Below are 14658 nucleotides of genomic sequence, written 5' to 3'. Positions count from 1 at the left end.
AAACACAACGAACAGGTCACAAAAAAAAAAAAAACAGACATAATTTATTATACTAGCAAGAGTAATTGCGGAACTCACGAATTATAACTGAGTGTTCAGAACGAAAATCAGGGATCTACAAATCGGGGAATTTTTTTAGGCTTGTTATCTTTACTTGTCAGTCTTGGTAATGTATTGGATGAAGACTTAAACAGTACTTCTGTTTTTAAATATACTTTACACATTATACAAAATGAATTATTAGACAATATGTTTACATCGAAGATCTGAAACAGAACATTAATTCTACAGATGTTGTTGTTGTGCAGGCTGACGAAACAACAGATATAACGTGCAAAAACCAATTTGTTATTATTTTGAGATACAGGTTGTAAACCTGTGGAAAGGTTTCTTTCTTTCAAAGAGGTAAACAACCCCACGGCTAACGTCTGAGCGAGGTTCTAAAATAAAGTCTACAACCTTTCAATTTAGAAAATAAACTCATAGCTCAAGCATATGATAGTGCTGCAGTAATGAGTGATAGTTTTAGTTGTATTGTGCTGAACTGATTTTTAAGCAGAAACAATTAACTACAATGAAATAAAAAATCTTTATGCATTATTTAATGTATACCGCAAAATTTGTGAAATATCTGGCCCCACCAACAAAAATGATCACGAGCCGTCACTGAAAATAACAGAAACTTTTGTTCATTAACTCTAACCTTCTAAAACTTATCATTATTTTATACTCCTGAAAGGAACAAAATGCAAGACGTAAGGTTGACACGTAGGCCTAAAGGCAAATAACCTGTATTACTTTAAAAATAACATTACACCGATTGTACTTTTTTTCCACATGTATTTAAACTATTGTTTCTAACTTAGGAAAGGTAGCTGATAACCAATAAGTGTTTTATAGAACATAATATTACAATATTGGTTATGATTATGAGTTATGACTTCATGACCTCTCTTGGTCTTTAGAGAATCAGAATAACTACAGACTCCGATAGATTTTAGCTTATTGTTACTACAGTTTACAGCACTACACACATTTATTATATTCGGAGACATTATTAAAAAGTTATTAACAACCCACGCCCTTTTCATAAGAACGTGCTGGCATTAGCAATATTGGTCTATGGTAGCAATCCTATGACCTACTGCTTCAATTTATTTGTTAATTGAAATTCAAATTTCTTCACCAAACTTGTGTATTCATTTGTTCGCACGTACAGATGCCTCAAACTAGCAAGCTGTCTCGTTCGCGCAGGCGCATAGAGCACTTCTCCCCTACTACTGTCCGCGTACTACTGTGCACTGTGGACTAGAACGGTACAGCTCAGTTCTAATAACAGTTGAGAAGGCTGCATAGGGAGGGTACATTTTGAATACATTGTCAAGCGGTAAACTTTTCAGATAATATGACTATACCTGGGTATCGGAGCCTAGGTGGGCCCCCTCCGTTAGCTCTACTACTTCCCCTCTTTAGGCAGCTTCCTAGTTTGAGGCATCTGTAAGTGCATGTAAATGTATCGTATAGGTTGGATAAGTTAAAAGTAGACTATGCCCGTGTGCACCATTCTCGATTAAAATTTGACCATGGTTAAGTCGGCACTTGACCATCTTCAAAGCCAATTTGCAGAATATCAATCTCGATCAAAGTTAAACAAGCGAGTTGATGAAGATCAAATTTGATCACGGGTGTGGGACCGATTATCTTGAATTGAACATTGTCAAGTCGAGAAAACCAAAATGGCGGCACGATTTGACGTACTTGATGGAATTGAAGATGAAATTATGCATCTTGAACACGCAAATCACTGCGGAAATAACAGAATTGGTGTTATTGTAGAAAGAGTAAGTTTGTAGATGAATAATAAAAATGTTTTTTTTTTTCCTCTCAAAATAGACTAATGTTTTATATATGTTTCCGCTATGGAAGATCGGGACTTTACTTGAGGACAAAATATTATTTAGGCCTAATTGTCCAATTTTGTTAAGATAATAATAAAGTAGTTATTCTATGCCGGTAATAATAGCCTACAGCAAAACTAAATGACCATTTTGTAGAATGTGAGATTATCACTTATTGGCTATAGATTTGCCGTTTGAAACTATTATGACCTACATGACATTTTGAACAATTAGGCTATTTACGCTTGAATTAAGAGAAATTACACGGATACCTTCCTTTCCCTCTTACTCCAAAATTCCAACCTTGTGAACACAAAATAAATGGATAAATTTCAGAACAAGGATACTTTCCTTTCCCTCTTACTCCAAAATTCCAACCTTGTGCACACAAAATAAATTGACACTAAAAACTTTCTTTTCGTATGCATGATGATGCGTATTCGACATATACAGACGAATTGCTTTTTTTTTTGTTATTATTTTAAAATAATTGTTAGCGAGGTATCCGTATACTGAAATTTTCCCAAATAAATTATTGGCACTGAAATGTGTCTTTTCGTAAGCAAGATCATGAGCATTCGACAAACACATACAAATCTACTCTTTTTAGTAGCCCATTTCAAGATAATTGTCAGTGAGGTATCAGTATACTGAAATTTTCCCAATTATTATCAATAATATGAAATAACTACTGTATAAATTACGTTACAAATTATGTGGAATTATGTAAACACGTATAACTCATGTTGAATTGTGAGGTTAAATCCAACCAGGTAGTCTGCTTTTCTCTAAGAGAACTTCCGTCAGTACTTTTATTCTCTAATATGGATGCAGAATTGCTGACGAGTTCTAAAAGAACTTCGAACTGTGAGACGTTCGTTGCTCTTTTCTTTTTTTCTTTCATGATTATTGAAACTTGTTATTTGAAAACTGCAAGGATGTTTGAAACAGTCCGACAAACAAAAACGAAGCGATAATTGACAGAGTGCGTTCGTTCGCTGTTTTATACGCGGTAACCTAGCGCTCAGATGATTCTTCTCAAGCGAGCTTACCGTCAGCTGACGGTACTGAGTTGATCGAGAGAAAATGTCGGTGCACTGCATCTGTAACTTGATCATTGTCAAGAATTAACCATGTTTCCGTGATTGCTGATAAACGGGCTAGATGATCGAGAATGGTGCACACGTGTGGAAACTGGACATATATCGAAAATTGCGGTAACTTTCTATAAAAAAAAAAACATAATCCCCCTATTGTGGCTTAAAATAATAAAAAATGTCGGTGCTTAAAGAAATAAAAAAGTGAACTTCAAAATATATTCAGTGATCGTGTATGGGTTAAATCTCCTTTCTTATTATCAAGTTTACATCAGCTGTTGAGTTTACCCCAAGAATTTATGATATGGAAAATAGTTAATTTCTGAGGAAATATGTGGAGTACGCCACTCGATAAGATCTGCCATAAAACATATTGACCCCCACCCCAGGCTAGGACTGAAATGACGTCCTTGTTTTTGAGGCTACTAATATTGACTTTTCTCACAGGAAATACGTACAGAGTTCAAATGATGCATACATATATTTAGAAATAAACTGAATTTGCCATACAGGTCCGAAAAATTATATACCTCAAGCTATGATTCACTTAAAAGTAAGAAACAGAAGGATATCAGTTTATTCTTATTTCCTCAAACTTATAATTTTTTTTTTTTCAGATTAACTGGGCGTAAAACTCTTGTAGGTTTCTAAAATAAAAGTAATAAGAAACATATACGATTACTGTATGGCATAAAAATATCAAGTATCATTTCTCTGCTGTGTTATCATATGTACTCTAAACACATTTAACTTGCCTGTGGCTGGGGCGCAATTGTCGCATCAGCAGTCACGTGTTGGTAAAAAAAAAAGTGTCGGAGGTGGGCGACTGTATGTATTTATTTGTCTATGGTATGTATTAGACTGTGGAGTAAGTGTGGCTTCTTTAGTTATTACTGTTATGAATAGATGGCGTAGATATTAGTGTCGCCGATCGTACATAAATATACCCGCTTTATAGAATTCAATTTTTCATACCACTCTACTGATTGTAAATTAACACTGGGTTTAGTTGGAAACCGCTGATATTGTCAATTATAAGAATAATTTATGCTGTTCATGACTGCTTCATGCAAAAATAAGAGAAATTCAAGATTTCATAACAGGAATTAAGATTTCCAGCCTTTGTTCATCGTTCTCCTAAGAGATTCAAACTGATGTATACAATGCCAATATGTAAAAAGAGCATGATGTGAATGGAAAAAATGTTAAGAACCTGAGATCATTTGGCTAACACGATGGTGCATGCACGTTCTTTCTAAAAATATTTATGAATTATGTCGGAAAGGAAAAAAATAGATGTAATTGCAAAAGCGCGAGGTTTCGTTAGGACTTTAGTCAGATTTCAGGTGTTCTTCATCCTGCAGATAAAATTGTTCAATAAAGTGGAGGCAGTTAACACTTATTTACAGAAATTTAGTCCCAATATTCACGAATTCAATAAGTGAAAATTCTCTTGAAGACATTTAGTCTGTTTTCAAGCAATCTTGGCTTGAAATTATAAGCCGCGCTTCTGGTCTAGATATTGAAGAATTTCGGTTGGAAGGGCGAAGAAAAATTCAGCGGAAGTGTGACGTCAATCCTTATTTCGGTGCTACACCAGAGTAATAACTTCTCGGTTTATGTGTCTAATAAACGGCCCACAGACGCAACGATCGGTTATACAATGCATCATGCAATTGCAGGTGGTTCGATGGCTTGAACGATAATTGCAATTTGAAATATGTGTGGCCTTGCAGCGCGTCGTCCTCGAATTGGATGGCAGGACGGAACTTCTATAAAATTTGCCATACTGTCGGTATAGGTACTGAACGACAGCTTGCAGCATATAAAGGCTGTTACGACCGATAATAATGTTTTAGTACAATTTCACATGTCTTATGCAAGGTTCTATGTTTTTTTTTATATTCACTTAATTACATATTCGCCATGGACTGAAAAGAGAATTTTTTTTTGGAAAAATTTATAGAATTGACAAAATAGGTGCTAGTGGGATGTCAAATCAAAGAATTATCTTCATCTGAGTTTCCTGTTGCTAAATATCTTAGGATGACAGATGACCTTCCCTTTGCTGTTATTAAATCCCTCATTATCTTATTTTGCTTCGTAATTTTGTCTCTTGTTAAGTTCAATGAAGCGTTGAATGTTACACACATTTCAAATAGGCTACACCGCTACAGAACTCTTATAGGGTTGCAGCCCCTTACGTAACGTCTTGCCATGTTATACGGATGGGAATAAAATTCAAAAGCTAAAATAATGAAAATTGACGTCAATTCGACAGGGTTTTTGGTTGAATATTGATTTTTCCCTCCATCTAAAAGTCAAACTTAGCTTATTTTAAGATAATTCTTTAAAATGTCATGGAGGAATATAACAATACATTATTATCCAACATTATTCGTAAATGTAAGTGTACTAGAATTATAATTAGGGGAGAGTCGGGTATTATCGGACAGCGGATAATATCGGACAGTGAGTTTCTTTCATCTACCACACGATGATAGTACCTGATTGACATGGTTACGTTTCTGTGATGTCGCATAGAGAAACGTAACCATGTCATTCAGGTACTACCATATGGTGGTAGATGAAAGAAACGCACTGTCCGATATTACCCGATGCCCGATACTACCCGACTCTCCCCTAACTTTATGTAATTATTGTCACAGTAGAACATAATTTGAAAAATGTGATTTTACTCCTTAACTAAACATGTATTAATTATAGTCCCCAAGGTGCATTGGACATCATTAAATTGTGTAACATCAAGATTTTCTAGAGGGGCTCGCGACAGAAACAGTTTGGCTGTGGCGCAAGCGCGGATCTCTCATGCAGTGCCAGCATGATCCTTACCTGGATTAATTTTCGCGTGCACATTCCAGGTCGAATCAAGAAGTTCCCTTCGTGCTCCGGTTATACATCTTGCTATACGAAGGTTAGGTTTGGTTATTTTAGGTTTTTATTAACCAAGTCCGAGCACGCGCAGTTATCATCTTTTTTTTTTATTTTAGTAGGTTATTTTACGACGCTTTATCAACATCTTAGGTTATTTAGCGTCTGAATGATATGAAGGTGATAATGCCGGTGAAGTGAGTCCAGGGTCCAACACCGAAAGTTACCCAGCATTTGCTCGTATTGGGTTGAGGGAAAACCCCAGAAAAAACCTCAACCAGGTAACTTGCCCCGACCAGGAATCGAACCCGGGCCACCTGGTTTCGCGGCCAGACGCGCTAACCGTTACTCCACAGGTGTGGACCTTATCATCTTACAGTCAAACTCTTCCTTTCGCGAGCCGCAGGTGATTTTCTGGCTTGAGTATCAACTATTCAGTCACCATATTGAATGTTTATCGAATACATAAGGAGTTATCAGTTCCTTTAGCTTCACATAAGTTATGGGAAGGTTTATGCAATCGATAACTGCTATTCGACGTTTCAGAAACACTTATCGAACAAACAGTGCTATCTGTCGTTCCAGAAACCGTCGCAAGTAGGTATCTGGAAGCACCTGGAACCAAAGGGTTGGCTGTTCTGTTTTTGAAAAGTATAAAACATGTGGTGAGTGCTAATGGAGATCTAGAAAAACTTAAAAATATTTGTGAGGTTTTGAAAGATAAAAGTTACGTTGTTACTGATATGTGTCCATCCACAACAGCATGTTTTAAGTATGCTCCAATCACTTGTGTGGAAGTTTTCGCCCATCGAACATGTCTGGGATATGGTTGGTCGGCAACTTGTTCTTCATGGTCCTCCAGCACACCCTCTTGACGCTTTGTGGACTCGCATACAAACTGCGTGGAGGGAGATTCCCCTGGAACATATCCAGGAACTCTTTGATTCCATACCACGACGCTTAGAAGCTCTGATTGCAGCGCATGGAGGCTTCACTCCATACTGAAATCTCACGGTCACAGATCAGGTACAGTTCTGTAATTCTAATCCTTGTGTATTGTCATGTATCTAAACTGTGATATCAATTTCATTTCAGTCACATGTATCCTTCTTGGTGTTGCAATTTCTACAAACATCAATGTAATATAACACTTTACAAAATGTTCAGTTCTTCCTCATCCATGAGTTCGAAGTCCACTACATCCGTATGTGCATCCTCATCTTCACTCAGGTCTGCAACAGCAAAGTCTTGCTGCTGATTGAACATTTCGGTGTAGAAGGTCAGGTTTGCATTCCGAAACCAGTCCTACCCGAAGTGCAATTCCAGAAGTCTTTCAATGTCCCTGATGTTTGCTTCTTTAAGAATGACACCCATTGGAATGTAGTCCTTTTGGAAATGTTTTTTTTTTTGTTTAAACTTTTGGATTCACCTTTTCACTGGTACCATTCTCTTCATCATCTGTATCTTCTACCTCAACACTAACAGAGTTATTGAAACAGGATACACCATATCCATCCACACTCATTTCGGCAAAAGTCGAAAAAAACTGCAAGATAATCACAGTAACCACTTCAGGACTTCAACACACTTAACATAAAAGGTTAGAAGTCCCCGATAAAGCGCGGGCAGAAACTCTCAGCTGATGTCTTAAATGCAGCAGTATAGTCAATTCAATTATACGAGCAAAAAGTAGCTTTATTATCAGCGTCTAATAATATCTTATTCGTTATTTTAGTATGCTCAATGTAATCCTTATGGAGATCGAAATGGCAGCTTTTGCATCCGTAACTCTCTATATGGCCATGTTGTCTCAGTGACATTTGGCAGGTTTTGCAAAAGTAAACATGGCATTGTGTAGTTAGCAGGTATTGCATCTTTACGCTCTCCACACTTAGCAGGTTTTGCAACCGTATGCAATTTTATTTACTAGATTTAAAGGGTTAGAGTTGGATTTGTAACCTAATGTATGGCTTATTAGGACGAACTGAAACCATGGTTACCATTAAACTTATCTCATTTTTCATTTTTTTGGCAGTTAGCTGGTTTTGCATCTGGGCTACTCATTTGGGAAATATTATTATGAACTATTATTTCTTTACATGACAATGTGATAGGAAACACATACATATGTTGGTGGCAAAATCAATATAATGCTCAGTGCTTCTCGAATACGTTCTAAACATTTTCTTTCAGTATCTATGTGTGTGGTGTAATGTAAAAACGCATTACAAGCGATACATATCTTCCGTGAACTTGCGATGTTAGCTGTAAATATATCCGGTAACATACAAAGAGAGGCAATGAAAAGTTACATCACTATGAAGGGGATGTTGGGGAACAGATTGCCCGCAATCCATTGCTCGACTCATCTGTAAGCTGTAGCAGGGCGGGCGGGGGTTCAGTTTCATTATGGTATGCCTAAAATTCCTGAGTGGTGGGGATGGAGTGCGCGGACAATGGGGAGCGCGGACAATGGGGAGCGTACGGAGTGTTCAGTTGTCGAGTGGAGTCACAAATTAAAGAAGTAATGTTCAATAACAAGTGTAGTAATGCAACATTACGTAATAACATGCGCTCAACAAACACGTCCCCTGCACAGTGCGGTAACGTTTCGCTGCCTGTCTCTGTATTACTGTAATTGAATAACCACCCAGAACAAAGTTGTAAAGAGCAAATACGAAATTCTTTAAAAATGGTGGAAAAATTGTACTGTTCATATTTTTAATTTTTTTAGAGCAAGGTTGACAGTCAGACATGTGTGCTGATTTTAATACGAGTATAAGCATTACATATAGTGCATCATTAACAAGCATTATTCAGGAAAAAATCTAGTTATGATAAATGAGGGTTACAACCTTTTTCTGTGCGTCTATTGAATTATCAAGAGGGCTAAAATAGAGTCCTCTTGGTACTTATCCAATACGTAGTTTACGGATGGCGGGAAAGTCTTGGTACCGGTATTTATCCAATACGTAGTTTACGTATGGCGAAAAACTCATGGTACTTATCCAATACGTAGTTTACGTATGGCGGGAAAGTTACTGTTTAACTTTATTTGTAACTAAAATTTTGTTGGATTTTGGTTAGGGTAAATATTACCTTATGTAAAACATTTACACTACCGTATGTAGAAATAATTATTGCCATAATTTCATTACACTGCAATAAAAGGCGCGTTTCGAAACTGAAATGAATATTGATTCAATTGATATCACTGTCTTATGACAATAATACCGGTGTTATATTGCTAAATGTTCATCAATTCATGTCAAAGCACTAGGTTTTTGTAGATCAAGGAAGCTGTGATGTGTTCCGAGTTTTAAAACATTTATCGAATGAAAACGGAATGAATGCAGTCATTGTGTTCCAGCGAATTATAGCATATATTTTAGTTCTTTTTTATGTTCGTGTCATGAATTCTTTGTGGAATGTTAAATGGTACAAGATTACATCGATACAGACTTCCAAAGGTATGAGTTTTTCATGGTTTAATCCAACGCATTTACCGCATAATATTGGCATGGCAACGTTGATAACTGTTGACATGTGTGCATGGGTCGATCACATTGACATATTTTTGACAATTTTCATGTGTATATTATGTAATATTCCCATGTACACATGCTTATAAAACTATTAAAATAATGCTGTTTAGATACTAAATGAAAATCAATCAGGACACATAAAATGCAGAAAAAGAAAATGCCATTTCGTTTAGTAGTAACAATTTGTAGAACTCAGAGAATTCCTGTGTGAAGAGGCATTTGAAATCTCGATATATTGAGGTTATGTTGACATGTCTTTACACATTTTATTACGTGGTAATTGTTACCAGTGAATGATTTTCATTTTATTCTCATAAGCTCATGTTGAAATGAAAGTTTAGGTTAATAGCGATTATAATTGTCACAATGTCTAGGAAGTGAAAAACTGAATTACTGGGGCATCACTTTTTATAGATATATTTGATGGTCCTGTGCTTGAATATTATGTTTGCTTACATACGTAACGAATAATATTGTAGCAATATTTGGAAGATATTAGGGTGATGTTACGGAAGGGGTGGCGTTCTATAACATCTTGGTCTGGAAGTGGTATTTTTTTTTTGTATTTTTATTTAAAAATTTAGGTATACCAAAATGCATTGTGTAACAGGAAAACTGCACTTACTGACGGACTAGATTTTCAGACGACGTTGGTTAAAATTTAATACTAAAGAATGAAAGAAAGAATCTTTGAGAAGGTATACAACTTTTACTTGAAAAACAGGGTTTATTTGAAGTTCTTTGGTGAAATAGCACAAATAGTTGGCTGCAACGATTTGCTTTTTGGCAGACTGGTAGAGAACGTGTTTTACAGTTTCATGATTGTGGTGAATGGATGGTGTATGACCTGGCTTCTGCAGACGCTTTCTGAAGTGCATTGTTGAAGGTTATATTTTCACGAATATATTTTCCAGCGAACTTTTATTTTATAAGTATACCTTATTTTTAATATTTATTAGAAAAGGAGTAGGTTGGAAGTATTCTGCTCCACAATTTGTTATGCATATTGGATCCACTGTGTTAGAGTGGTGTAATGGTTTGAGAGAACACTATGGGTGGATTTATATCCCGGAGGGGCGCGCTTCTGTTCAGGGGTAGCAGCATTTCTTTAAGGTTAGAGCCCAGTTTAGGTGTGTTTGTATTAATCGAAAATTAGGGGCTAGAAAATATTGAGAATAGGACGCATGTTTATATGACATTTTTTTCGATTAATAGGTCTACAGACACACACCTAAACTGGGCTCTAGCCTTAGAGAAATGTTGTTGCCCCTGTATGGAAGTGCGCCTTCCCAGAGATGCGACAGAGGTAGGCTCAGAGATTTTCCAAATTGTCACTAGAAAATGTAGCAACCTCGTAAACCAGTGGGCCCAACAAAATGGAAGTACCCAGCTGTCACTGGTGTTTGTTTATGAGCGTTACACAGAGACTTTGATCAGTTTTCTCTATCTCCTGTGGCATATTCTTTATGAAATTATAAATTATTTTAAATGAGGAGAAAGAAAGGTGAATATTTTTTATTGTTGATTGAATGGTAGGCCTATGTATAAAGCTGAGAGAGCTGAGAGGTTCCGGGTAAAAAACGTCTTCTTAGTTTCTCCACCACAAGTAACATTGTAGTCAGCATTGAGGAACGAACCCAAGACCTCAGAATAAAATATCTTCTTTGTAGAGTTTTGTCGCCACAACACCATCATCATCATCATCATCATCATCATCATCATCATCATCATCATCATCATCATCATCATCATGTCGACATCACCTATATCAGTAGGCTACCTAGGAATGGACTAATGAAAGTTTAGCTACATACTGGCTTCCTACTTTCAAAGAAAGATTAAACTTGTACATGCTGGTGAATTTTTTAGTAGGTTATTTTACGACGCTTTATCAGCAGCTTAGGTTATTTAGCGTCTGAATGAGATGAAGGTGATAATGCCGGTGAAATGAGTCCAGGGTCCAGCACCGAAAGTTACCCAGCATTTGCTCATATTGGGTTGAGGGAAAACTCCGGAAATAACCTCAACCAGGTAACTTGCCCTGACCAAGAATCGAACCCGGGCCACCTGGTTTCGCGGGCAGACTCGCTAACCGTTACTCCATAGGTGTGGACCATGCTGGTGAAGGATTTGTACCAAATGCAATGTTTGTGTTTAAATCGGACACAAAAACAGAGATAATTATTATTTACTTTAGCTGACAGTGCGTTTTATCGATAAAATTGATTCAGAAGTCCATGATTTAACTTCGGGAACACGTACAAACAACTAAAATTGAGCAGAAAGCAATAACAAATCTAACCTTGTCACAGCCCACCATACCCTGCCACTTAGCTATCTCATCATCTAGGCCTAATCCATTTTGAACTTGTCACATTCCTCAGTTTATGTCAGTCAGCTATCCCTTCAATTAACCCACTCTAAATTTGACACAGTTCTCAGCCTCCTCTCACATATCCCCCTCATCTAACCTACTCTAACCTTGTTACAGTCTTATCACTTAGCTATACCCTTATTTAACCCAGTCTAACCATTGGCATATGTAGTCAGTATAATTTAAGTTGGGGAGGCCAAGTTTAGGGAACATCACTAGGTTAATTTGACCAAAAATTACATGCAACATATTTAAAACGCAGTAGGCAAAGTAATTATTGCCTAAGAATTTAAAATAAATTTAAGCTTACCAAAAACTTGTCATGAAATAAAATCTATTGTCTGTTATTGTAGAATCAACACGCAGCAACTCTAACTAAATTACTTAATCTAGTTATTGTGTTGAGAATGGTAGCTTCATAATTTCTTTGAAAAAAGTCTGCCACTAATTTAAAACAAATTGGCAGCAAAAATTTTAAGGTTTTATTGTTCTTTGTATTGGTTATTGTCAGTAGGAACAGTCGAACATTATTCGTTCAGTATCTTATTATCAGAGTCAATGGTGGATAGTTTCTTCATGATTTATAATTTAATATAAGCCTAATTTAAAAATATTTATTGAAAAATGGGGGGGGGTTTCAGCCTGGTGAGCCCCTACCCTGTCTATGCCAGTGACTCTATCTGTGTCAGTCCTTGGTCTCCATCACTTAGCTATCCCCTCATCTAACCCTCTCTAACTTTGTCACATTCCTTGGTCTCACATCACTTGGCTTCTACCTCATCTACCATAACCTAACTTTTAATTCGAAATATTTGTGAAGGGCAAAACAGCTCAACACGATCCTCACGATCAGACATTAACACTAATGTCCCTGCCTTCAACTCATTAATACATCACAACGCCCTCTATACAAGGAACATCAAACAAATACACCAACTTCAGTCAGCCACTGTCAACTACCGTACTATGTACACTGAAGACTACCCAAGAATTCATGCCTTAAAGTTGTGAGTACTAACTGTATAAAATGTGAATTTTTGCTTTCTTCTTTATTTTTAGTAGTTTCTACGTATTCCTCAAATTAACCCAGATATGCCTACCGTCCTATTAAAAGGACAGTTGTCAATGTTTAAAATTATCCTTTCTACAGTTAACGCATTTACTTTTTCACAGGTGTCACTATTACTGGTCTTAATTAGAGGCTTGACTGGTAATGAGAGTTCTGCTCATCGTTGAGTTTGAGATGTGGACGTGAGAATTGTTAGTTTATTTCAGCTATGGCATCCGAGACGCAAATCAGATAAGAATGTTAAATATTTTTACATTTCGGAATTATTTTACAAATTGTTGTAGATCAAATGACTCCTAATAAACATAAATATAACCTGAAACCACAATGCGTTCGAAATATCTATTCATTGCGAAATGACAATGACGAAAACTTATGTATCCTTTTAAAAGGAAAGTAGGCATATCCCCATATATTTTGAAATTGTTTCGCTTTTCCAATTTTAGTGGATTTTCCCTGCATGAAATGCTATCTACGTTTGAAAATTATGCTATGGGCAAAGTTTCATCTCAAATACAGATATATCACTATAATGCAGCCTACAAATGCCACACAGAGTTCGTGTGCATTCAAAATTGGGTTTCTGGCATCTTGTCAGCCCACTGAGGTGTGTGGATATGAAGGGAAAAGTTGAGACAGTATCAGGTGTAGGTGCTGGGTATCTAGTCGGCAGAGTGTTGGTGTGTTAAGCCAAAGGTCCTGGGACCGATACCCAGCTGCGGAACAAATTTTCCTTTGAAATGATTCAAGTCTGCTTCACAGGGAGATATACCTGAAAGCCAGATTTGCACAACAAGATCAGTTTACAAGTGGAGGACTGGTGACGTTCTGGAGGGAGGTATTGAACGGGCATAAGTTTCTATTGTTTTTCATTTAGTATTTTTGGAAGAGGTCTTATTTTCTATCTAAATTGTCATTGTCATAACAATGTAGATTTTAGAAAATGAACTGAAACCTGTCTTTCGACATTGCCACAGCAATTGCTTCATTATATGTATCGTCACTTCTCTCCCAATATAACCTCCTCCTCGAAACTTCAACACTATTTTCGCCTATTACTTATTTTTACGTATCAATAGCAATATGGTACTATTCAATGACGAAAGCATTCCAGAGTTAAAACGAATTTAGCCACAATGCATCATTCTTCAGAATAATATTAGTAGTAATAATAAAGAAACTGTAATAAAATAACAACGTAATAATTTGTTAATAATAATAATAATAATAATAATAATAATAATAATAGTAAATTATAACAATTACATTGTTTCCTTTTATGTAAGCATAGTATACAATTATTCTCAAAATGTATGCTCATATGCCTACTGTCCTTTTAAAAGGACACCTGTTTCTAGCTCAACCAGTTAGAACTAGAATGTTTCGACACCATACAAATACTTCAGTTATATACTGCATTAAATGAGATTTGAAAAATACACAAAAATTGCAAAAAAAATATTTCAGGCATATCTGGGTTAAATCAAAGATTTCTGAATAAATTTGGCTGAGAAAAGCTCCATCAGCTAAAGTAAATAATTATTTATGTTTTTGTGTCCAAGTCATTCCGAGGTATGAATGAATTGAATAGGTCGGGTCCTTTCAGTCCCACGCACATAACTGGAAAGTTTACCCAAGTCCTGAAATCTCCTTGAAGGCCAGGATTGCTTTCAGGCCTGTTTCTCTTATATCCTCTGGTCCCAGCCTATCCAAGCCCAAGAGGAAATATCTGATTCTGGACAAACAATGGCTCACAATCGCATAATATGTGGAGAGAAAATTC

General features: G+C 36.4%; 1 long non-coding RNA gene across 1 annotated transcript in view; it reads left to right on the top strand.

Moving 5' to 3' along the window:
* Positions 1-8956: 8956 nt before the first annotated feature.
* Positions 8957-14658, top strand: part of LOC138708080 (uncharacterized) — a 63027-nt gene continuing 57325 nt past the window's right edge. Inside the window, exon 1 of the long non-coding RNA XR_011334567.1 lies at positions 8957-9357. This is a non-coding gene — a long non-coding RNA (uncharacterized lncRNA). The remainder of the gene's footprint in view (positions 9358-14658) is intronic.

This window comes from Periplaneta americana, chromosome 10 (genome assembly GCF_040183065.1).
Source record: "Periplaneta americana isolate PAMFEO1 chromosome 10, P.americana_PAMFEO1_priV1, whole genome shotgun sequence".
Lineage (NCBI taxonomy): Eukaryota > Metazoa > Arthropoda > Insecta > Blattodea > Blattidae > Periplaneta > Periplaneta americana.
The sequence above is the reverse complement of the archived record's forward strand: the minus strand, read 5'-3'. Positions and strand labels throughout refer to the sequence as shown.